At 42.0% G+C, this 9,417-nt stretch overlaps 1 pseudogene; it reads left to right on the top strand.

The window, feature by feature from the left end:
* Positions 1 to 5,198: 5,198 nt before the first annotated feature.
* LOC114033725 lies at positions 5,199 to 8,681 on the top strand (annotated as a pseudogene).
* Positions 8,682 to 9,417: the final 736 nt, after the last annotated feature.

Raw genomic sequence — 9,417 nt, 5'->3', positions numbered from 1 at the left:
GACAATTTTTATCTGTACAATGCCAAAGAGGTTAGCAAATAACAAGTATGAGAGTGAAGATTGAGTAAATCAGTCAAATCATTTAAGGTATCAAGATGTTAAGCCCAGATATAATCAGATGATATTAACACATCTTAATTGTTCGTTAGAAGTGAACAAAGTCAGGACATCTTCCTAAATGCTACAAGAAGTCTATTTATATTGGCTAAGGGACTTAGTCATATTTTCTGGGACCAGAATTGGAATTTCATCTGTCTGGCAGAGGAGAGATTAGAGAGCTGACCCTGAAAAGGAATAACTTGGGGGTAGGAAAGGAAGGAGAGGACATTTACTTCAGCTTTGGCCTGGGTCTTCCTTGGTCATATGAGGACCTTGTGAGATTTGAAGGATCTGTCCCAAGGAATCTTGGACTTCACATCTTCCTATCGATGTCCTAGTAGCATCTTTAGAACAGCTGACAGGAATATATGTAGCTGGGACCAATGCAAACTGCCCATAGAATCAAAGCTTCACAAAATACCCTAAAGAAAAACTACACCATACCTAAGGGGAGCTTCTTGATGACTCCAACAAAAAGTCTCCTGGAAGCTATTACCTGCCTTGTTCCACATGTTCTAAGCTTGAGCCTACTTTCCTTTGGACTTTGGATGTACTGGTCAGATAATGAGTCACAAAATTTGAGGAGATGTTTTACTCCTACTGTTCTTACTATACCACCATGAATAATATATAGCTAATTGTCTGGCTGACTAATTGAGGTCAAATGATTATCATGGCAGGAAGCAGATGGATAGGGGCTTATAAACTATGGCATTAGGAAGACAAATTCTTGCTCCCTCTCATTCCTTAGGTTTAACCCCAGAGCTTGAGAGGCTATTATAGCTGCACTCTAGTGATCTGGCCTGATGGTATGAGTAGGGAGAGTAGCTCCAGATCATGTGCAACCTACAAAAGCAAAGAACAAAGAAGACAACATCAAGTTTGTCCATGGGTTGTATTACTTAACTCTAAAATTTTAACTTTCCTGAGCAAGTTTTTAAGAATTAAAACAGGCTATCTCTGTAGGTACTATGAACAGGTTAATGTTTATTCAGAATTTTTGTTCAATATTTGATATCTCAACTGGGATATCTTGAATTGACAATAGGGTCATTAGGCAAATATGGTAGACTAAAAGTTCCTCAAGGAGCCTTTTTTTGGTTTTAGTTCACCTAGGAACGACTTTGTTTTTGCTTTTGTATCCTCAGCAGCTATCACAATTACTGATGAACATCAGATACTCAATGAATGCCTTTTGAATTTAATCTAATTGAACATAGGGCACTAAAAATGACTTTAAGAGGAGAAGGTAATGGCCTTATTATGATCTGTCTTGCTCAGCTCACATCTATACTACCGTGTTAAATTCTGAACAACACATTTTAGGAAAGACAGGAAAGTTGGAGAGCATGCAAAAGAGGGTAACCAGTGAGGTGGAAGTACTGGAGAGACTGAGGGGGATAGGATAGTTATCTTCAAGTATTTGAAGAGATGTTATGTAGAAAAAAGAGCCAATCTTTTTCTGCTAAGCTCTAGAAAGCAAACCTAGGTACAATGGGTAGATGCTTCAGGCCAGTAGAGTTAAGTTCCATGTAAGGAAAAGTTTCCTACAATTTGAGTGATCCAGAAGTGGAATAGGAAATCTGAGGAGGTAATAGTTTCTCTCTTACTTGACATTTTCCAATGAAGACTAGATCACCACTGAATGCCCACGTATTAAAGAGATTTTAGTTAGAAATGTGTTTGATTAGATGGCCTCTGAGACTCTTTCCTATGATCAGATTCTGTGTTTCTGTGCTTGATAGGAGATGGTCACTTCCCTGATGGTACTTAAGGTTGAATTGTCTGTATACAGGGTACCCCAAAAATCTTAATGCAGTTTAAAATTTTGATAGCTTAAATATGTAAGCTATTAAGACAAGCTACTATGAAATAAATAAATAAGCTATTAAAGCTGTAAGTTGCCCTAAGATTTTTGGGACATCCTGTATAATTTCTAATGTACTTTTATAAAATAAGGCCAAGATGATAAGAAAAAAATGGTATCAAGCAAAGGTACATGGCTATAAAAGAAGATCCGGTGATAAGATGGAGTGACTGCCATACAGCTCCATTGATACCTATATAATATCAAGTAAACTAGAGGAAAGGCCTCATCACATTTGGTATACGTCCTATGGAGGATTTATTTGAGAAAAATTACCCAGAATTACCCAGGATGGTGACACCAGCAGAGAGTGAGTCAGGGTGGTTTAGAAGATCTTAGCCAATGTGATATCTGTCCTAAATGTGCACAGAAAATCACACTGATGTCTTAGGAACAAATTAACCATCTCTAATAGCCTATGCTCAGTTGGTCTCATTATCAGCAAAGGAGAAAGAAACAATCTGTTCTATCCTTTTGCCCCTGGGCTTCTGACACATGGGTGGAAGGGTGGAATTCTTTAGAACTGCTGTGTATGTAGTAGTTTCTTCTCCATACTCTCTTGTGCTTTCCTTTTGCTAATGTTACTGATCAGCAGTCATCCATCCATGGGAAGTAAAGTGTAGTATCTTGGGAGACCTTAAATGAAATCTTCCCCAAGAGGCCTATATACCAAGAGCATAATTACACATTGATCCACTCACACATCCTCATGTTAATCTTCATTTTCATTTCAGAGGCTTCCTGAGCCCAAGAGAAAATTTCCAAATTATGAGCAATATGGTTGAAGAGTATTAGAGGTTTCCTAATTATTAGCAATATGGCAAAAGAACATAACATCCCTGCAGATCACAAGATCACATAATCAGAGTTGGAGGAGTCTTAGGTAACACTTCTTCAAATATTTTCATTTTACAGATGAAAAAATTGAAACCTAGAGGATTAGGGTTCAGTTTAATTCAAATCCAATTTATTAAACTCCTAATATGTACAAAACATCATGTAGGCCCTTGGTGACACAAAGTCCACATAAAAAAAATCATTGCTAATCCCAAGTACTTTACTTTCCGCTGGGAGTAGTGGTAGTTGTGGTGGAGGAAACTGACATCTCTACAGTTCCTTTTTAAGGTTTGCAAAGAACTTTATACACACTATTTCATTTGAGCCTCACAACAATGCAATGAAGAAGATACTACAAGTATTATTATCCCCATTTTAAATATGAAGAAACTGAGGCTGTGAGAAATTAACTGATTTGCCCCTTGTCACATAGCTAGTAAATATCTGGGTCAAGATTTTAACTCAGGAATTCATCCAAATCCAATGCTTTTTTCATTTAATAAACTCAAGAAATTTTTATCTCTCAGTCACGGTTATGCTTCTTTTGGCAATCTCATCCCTCTTAAATTCACTGGTCTTATTATTTCACCAATGTGACATATTATGGCAGCATTCTTGGTTAGCTTCTTAAGAGGCTAGAGGTACCTACAGTTGTTCCCTCTAGTTTCCAGCTTTTGTACCTTGTTAGGAAACAGGGCTAGAATAAACTTGCCAACTTCCTCTTCCTTTGAGGTAGGAAATTTTCCATTCTTTTTCTTAGTTTTTGAGTACTAAGGGACACAAGCAAAAAACCAAAGAAGCACCAAATATTTGAAAAAAAATTATAGACCTTAAAGCACCAGGTGTCTACAAAATATTGAACCCAGAAAATTGGAAATAGCCCAACTCTCTAAAAGAACAACATTACTATGTCCTTTAATAAAGCTTACCCCCTTAGTATAAAATACTACAAAGCTGCTTAAGATTATGTTAATATTTTAGTTAGAAAAAAATGGTGTTTGAAAGAAATTGCTTTTAAGAATTTAGAGTTCTTAATAGGAGTTCTAAGAAGCTAGAGGTTCCTGGGTGATATGGTAATTACATAGGAAGCCTTTGGTAAATAAATATTTATTGATTTGATTTGATTTCTGGCAGATCCTTTTAATGCTATATCTATTTGACCTAAGGTGAGAAAGTAAACAGAGTTCAAAACTAGCTAGGGAAGATAAATAACTTCCTACACCCTTCTTTTTTTTCTACCAGGCACTTTTTTTTTGGTCTTTACTTAGTAATACAACCACCTACTCCTGAAACAAATATCTGAAATAAGACCCTGATGGAGATAGCCAGGAGGTTGAACACAGTAGACTTTGTTTCCAGACTATGTACAGCTATATTCTTGAGAAGTAATAACCCCTGTGGAGATACAGACTGTTAATCTAATTGTGCTACAGCTATTATAGCCACCAATGGTCCTCATCAATTAAAAACCCAGAAAAAAAAGGTTTTTCGCCACCAAAAATCCTTGGCACTTTCAAATTGCTTGACATCAGAGAATGATATGGTTTTATTTGTGAAAAGGACATTAAAGAAGTATTATTATCTGCTTTGATGCTGCTCCCTAAGGATCATGGGAGCTCTCCATCAGGCTTGTAGCTAAAACTTTTAGTTTGTACTGAGTTGTATCTTCCATTAGAATGTGAGCTCCTGGACAGCAGGGACTGTTTTACTCTTCTCTTGGTATTCCCAGCACTTAGCACACTACTTTGCACACAGTAAATGCTTAATAAATATGCCATTCATTCCTGGAAGCCAACTGGAGCATCTTTAAACAATTATAGGAAACATTTGAATCTCATGGGGTCAGCCTTTTTCTCCCACCTACATATAGCATGTAACTAGGACCTGTATGTATGCTTTGTCAAATGTGATTAATTTGGTAAAGTATTCAACAAGAGTAGATCCTTTATTGATGTCATTGCCTACTTGGATTTTAAACAGTTTTTCTTAGATTCTTTATTTCAAATTGCACTAATGTGTTTGTAGAGTCAAATGTGTCTGCTGTTAATCTCCTATCTAAAGGCACATAGCATTTACTGATAGTGGTGGTTGGGAGATCCTTAAGACATAAATCATAATTCTTATTTCATAGAGAAAAAATCTTGATATAGATGAAGGATAAAACCAGTAGAATAGAAAAGAAAAGATCCTCGAGTTCATGAGTCCTAGGATTTAAAGAGGGGTAGGAGAACTTGGGCGGAGCTACAGGAGAAGGAGATAGAGAAGGAGAAATAGAAGCATGAATAGAAGGATTCAAGTTGAAGTAGAGAGAGAAGGATTGGAAGAGAAAAAAGTTAGTAAGACCAAGGTTAATGAGAGAAAGAAAACAAAATTGGGTAGGGTTGACAATGCATGAATGCGGTTGGAAAGTGTTAATGAAGTGAAAAGACCACTCCAGAGCTACAGACGCCTACAAGCAATTTGCCACAGTAGTTCTGGAGGTGAACTACAAGCAAATATGGCAAAAGACTAAAGATCTCACAACCAGCAAGTATGGACACAAGGAAGAATTTTTAAGTGACCTGAAAAGTATGTATGATATTTGTGTTTCTGTCCAGGTCAAATAATTGATCAATGCTCAAAATAGAGTTTGGTTTCCCTCTTAGAGGAATGGCACTAGAACCACAAGAATGAATTTCAGCTCTCTAGATTTTAGTGAGAAAAAATATTTCCTTTAAAACAATAACATCAATACAGAATGACTTTGGTGTGAATTATTCCCACTCAACTATGGCAGGAGGTTTGAGATAGAAGAATGTGACAAGGGAGGAAGGGCAGAAGGGTCCATGGCTGTGCTGGAGCCAGCTTGAACCAGCCTGAAAAAGCCAATTTAAAAAATTTCAGTATGGGGATCTACACCTTGGAAATTGGCAAACATTACAAAGCAGAGCTTGTTTGATTGATTTGTTGATTATCTAGATTTAAGAAAGAGATGGAAAAATGTTAATAATTCATATTAAACTTAAAAGTATTAGACATACTTCTTTTTCCTTCCCTCTGCAAGTCAGCTGCTAAACATTAACTGAGGCTTAGATTCTTAAAATCTAGTCATTGCTCAGATTCATATAATCTAGCCAATAGCTTACTAATGTTTAACCTCCTTAAGAGTCTGTCTAATATGACGGATGTTCTAATAAACCTTGTCTTTGGCTGAAAGAAGGCTCAGGGTGGAATTCTTTTGGGCAGGACCTGCATGTTGTGATTTTTGGGGCCCCAGCACCCCTAAACCTCTAAATGTCAACATTTTGGTGGCCCATATAAACTGCCTAACCCCAAGTTCTTCTCTAGCCAAGACTGGAAGTTATGTAAGCCTCTCCTCCCCCTCCTTTCTTGCTCTGCAGTTGGGGTAGCTCTTCAAGCACCAAGGCTTGGAGGTGATTTTCAGGCAATTATGAGGCTGTCTCCCACTCAGCCTGATGCTCTCAGGTTCTCAGTCTACTGGTTCAGTTCAAGGCCATGGGCCTGGGTACACCTTCCACAGCAAAGAGGACAAGGATGGATGCCCTATCCAGAAGCGTATTTCCAATTATGTCAATTCTCTCAGTGCTAGGGAACTGGGAAAAACTACAGTTGCTGTTTGGTTCCCTGAAGCTTACTTACTCCCTTCCCTCTACACCCCTGAATCCTCCTTCATGGAGGTTACAGGGAAAAGTTAGAACAGTTAAAAATATCTTGGCAGATTCTGGAGGTTTTGTGATTGATCATTAAGGAGTTTTGAAACTCCTCCTTACAATCCTGGTCACTCCTTTCTCCCGCTCCCTTCCCTTGAATCAAGAGGGTATCTGTTAATCTCTCTCATAGGAGAAGAGAGTTTCACTCTTTCCTCCTCACCTATGATTTTGCCCTCCCCCACCTGGGAAAGGAAGGAGGGGTGAGGGGCAGCAGCTACAGCATGGGCCCCACTGGCAATGGCCTTGGATCTTGGGGCAACCTTTGCCTGGAAGCATCATCCAAGTTCAGCACATCCGGCTCAAGGTAAAGAAGCTGGCCCCTGAACTTCACTAGGGGTTGTGAAAGAAGAGATCTCTGATGACAACGTGTGGCTCCCCTGTTTCAACAGCCAGATGGTATCCTGGCTGGTGTCAGCAGAGGGCTCACACCCTGAGCCTGGCTCCTTCTGCCCTGACAATCCTTCTGAGCTGCCACCCCCCCACCATGGAATGCATGGGTGGCATTGGGGACTCCAGGCCTCCCTCCTTCCACTCTCACACTGGTGGGGGGAGCCAGGAGAACCTGGACAATGACACTGAGACTGATTCCCTGGTGTCTATGCAGCCTGAGTGGCTGCCAACAGAGGGATGGGCCAGAATATGTGGCCTGGATGAACGGCACAGCCAAAGGTTCAGCAGCTCCACAGAACAGAGCAGTGCGTCTGGCCTCATGAGGAGACACAAGCAGCCTTGACAGAAATAGAAGGTGGCCTGGATTGAGCGGTCCTCATCTTCAGCAGCATAAATTCCATCATGTCCCTCAACATTATCATCCGCTCAACATGGAGAAGTACTACTTCCTGGGTGTCTCCACTGTGAGTCAGAGCAACGAACGGGTTGATGGGGGCATCTACATTGGCTCCATCATAAAGGATGGAGCCGTGGCTGCTGCTGGACGGATTGAGCCAAGGGACAGGCTCCTACGGGTAAACAACATCAATTTTGAGAACATGAGTAATGATGACGCTGTCCCAGTACTTTGAGAAATTGTGCACAAACCAGGGCCTATCACCCTGACAGTGACCAAGTGCTGGGACCCCAGCCCCCAAGGCTGCTTCACCCTGCCCAGGAGTGAGCCAATCCGCCCCATTGACCCTGCAGCCTGAGTGTCCTACACAGCAGCGATGACAGGCACCTTCTCAGCCTATGGCATGAGCCTCTCCCTCAGCACCATCACATCTACCAGTTCCTGCATCACCAGCTCCATCCCAACCCTGAGCGCCTCGGTGACTTTCACCTGTACATCCACAGAGACATGGCCACCACAGTTAAAGCTATGGTTTCCCCTGAGTCTGGTCTGGAGGTCCGAGACCGTATGTGGCTCAAGATCACAATCCCCAACGCCTTCATCGGTTCAGATGTAGTGGACACCACAACGTGTAGGGCTTCACGGACCCGAGCGAGGCCCGGAAATATGCCAGCAACCTGCTGAAAGCCGGCTTCATCTGTCACACAGTCAACAAAATCACTTTCTCAGAGCAGTGCTGTTGTATCTTCGGTGACCTCTGAGGCAACATGGCTAACTTGTCCCTGCACGACCAGGACGGCTCCAGTGGGGCCTCGGACCAAGACATGCTGGCTCCTCTCCCACACCCCGGGGCCGCCCCGTGGCCCACGGCCTTCCCTTACCAGTACCCACCCCTCCCACATCCCTATAACCCCCACCCCGGCTTCCTTGAGCCAGGGTATAGCTACGGCGGTGGGGGCAGTGCGGGCAGTCAGCACAGTGAAGGTAGCCGGAGCAGTGGTTCCAACGGCAGAGGCAGCGACCCGCGGAAGGAAAAGGACCCAGGCCAGGGACTCCAAGTCAGGGGACAGCGGAAGACCCCACACAATCCGAAGCAGCCTGAGGCGGCAGCGAGCCCCCAGCGAGCCTAGTGTCCGTATCCACCACTCACTGGACCACAGCCTCCGCAGCCACCACACACACCAGTCCTACGGGCCCCGGGGGTGCCCCCGCTGTACGGCTTGCCCATGATGATGATGCCCCTTCCGACCGCTGCCAAGGGCCCCCCAGGAGCGCCCCCAGGCTGAGACCTGGCCTTGGGGTCCCCAGAACTGACCCCAGCAGACAGTCCTTCCACATGGCCGTGAGAAACCCCAGTGAGTTCTTTGTGGATGTGATGTGAGCGGTTCCTTCCCTTCTCTGGCCCCTGCCCCATCCCCTAGGCCCCAGGGCTGGTGCCGTCCCCAGTCAGCTCTTTTTACTTGTCTGGTAACTAAACAAAGGGAAATAAACTGAAGTGAAATGAAAAAAAAAGTTTTTAACTGTTAATGATAAGATGTTGATTCTCTATGTAAAGTAATTTGGAAATGAATTTAACAACCTGATTGGTAATGGGTTTGTTTCAAGTTTCAAATTGGTGAACTTTTTGTATCAGTTATGTCAAGCAACTTTTCATAATTTGGTTACTACTAAAATAATTCAGCTATTGTTGATTATTGTTTTAATGTGTAAACTAGCCAAAAAGCTTGTTTGGGTTATGGCTTGCTGATAATTTGCATGTATATAGAAATCTCTAATGATTGGCTTTTTATACCAGGATAAATTTAAGTTTGAGATGTAAATCCTGGAAAAGTTTTTCTTAAGCTGTGATTAGTGAAACTTGCTGTTTGAGGTAAAAACTCATAGGATTTTATTTTGAGTTGTCTGATGGATCATCATAATCCATCGATAATCAATCCACCATCTGAGAGAAATGCCACAAGCTACTCAGAGAATGTGATACTGGTGGGAAGTCAGCATTGGGAAAAGCTGAGAGGACAATTTTAGCCTCACTCTAAGATGGGATCCTCCTGACTCAGTTTCCCCATTATGTTCCTTTGAAAAGGAATGTTACCCATCTGGCTATTCCTGAATCTGGC

The sequence above is a fragment of the Vombatus ursinus genome, unplaced genomic scaffold (genome assembly GCF_900497805.2).
Source record: "Vombatus ursinus unplaced genomic scaffold, bare-nosed wombat genome assembly UNPS02007344.1, whole genome shotgun sequence".
NCBI lineage: Eukaryota > Metazoa > Chordata > Mammalia > Diprotodontia > Vombatidae > Vombatus > Vombatus ursinus.
This window is presented reverse-complemented; position numbering and strand designations above follow the sequence as displayed.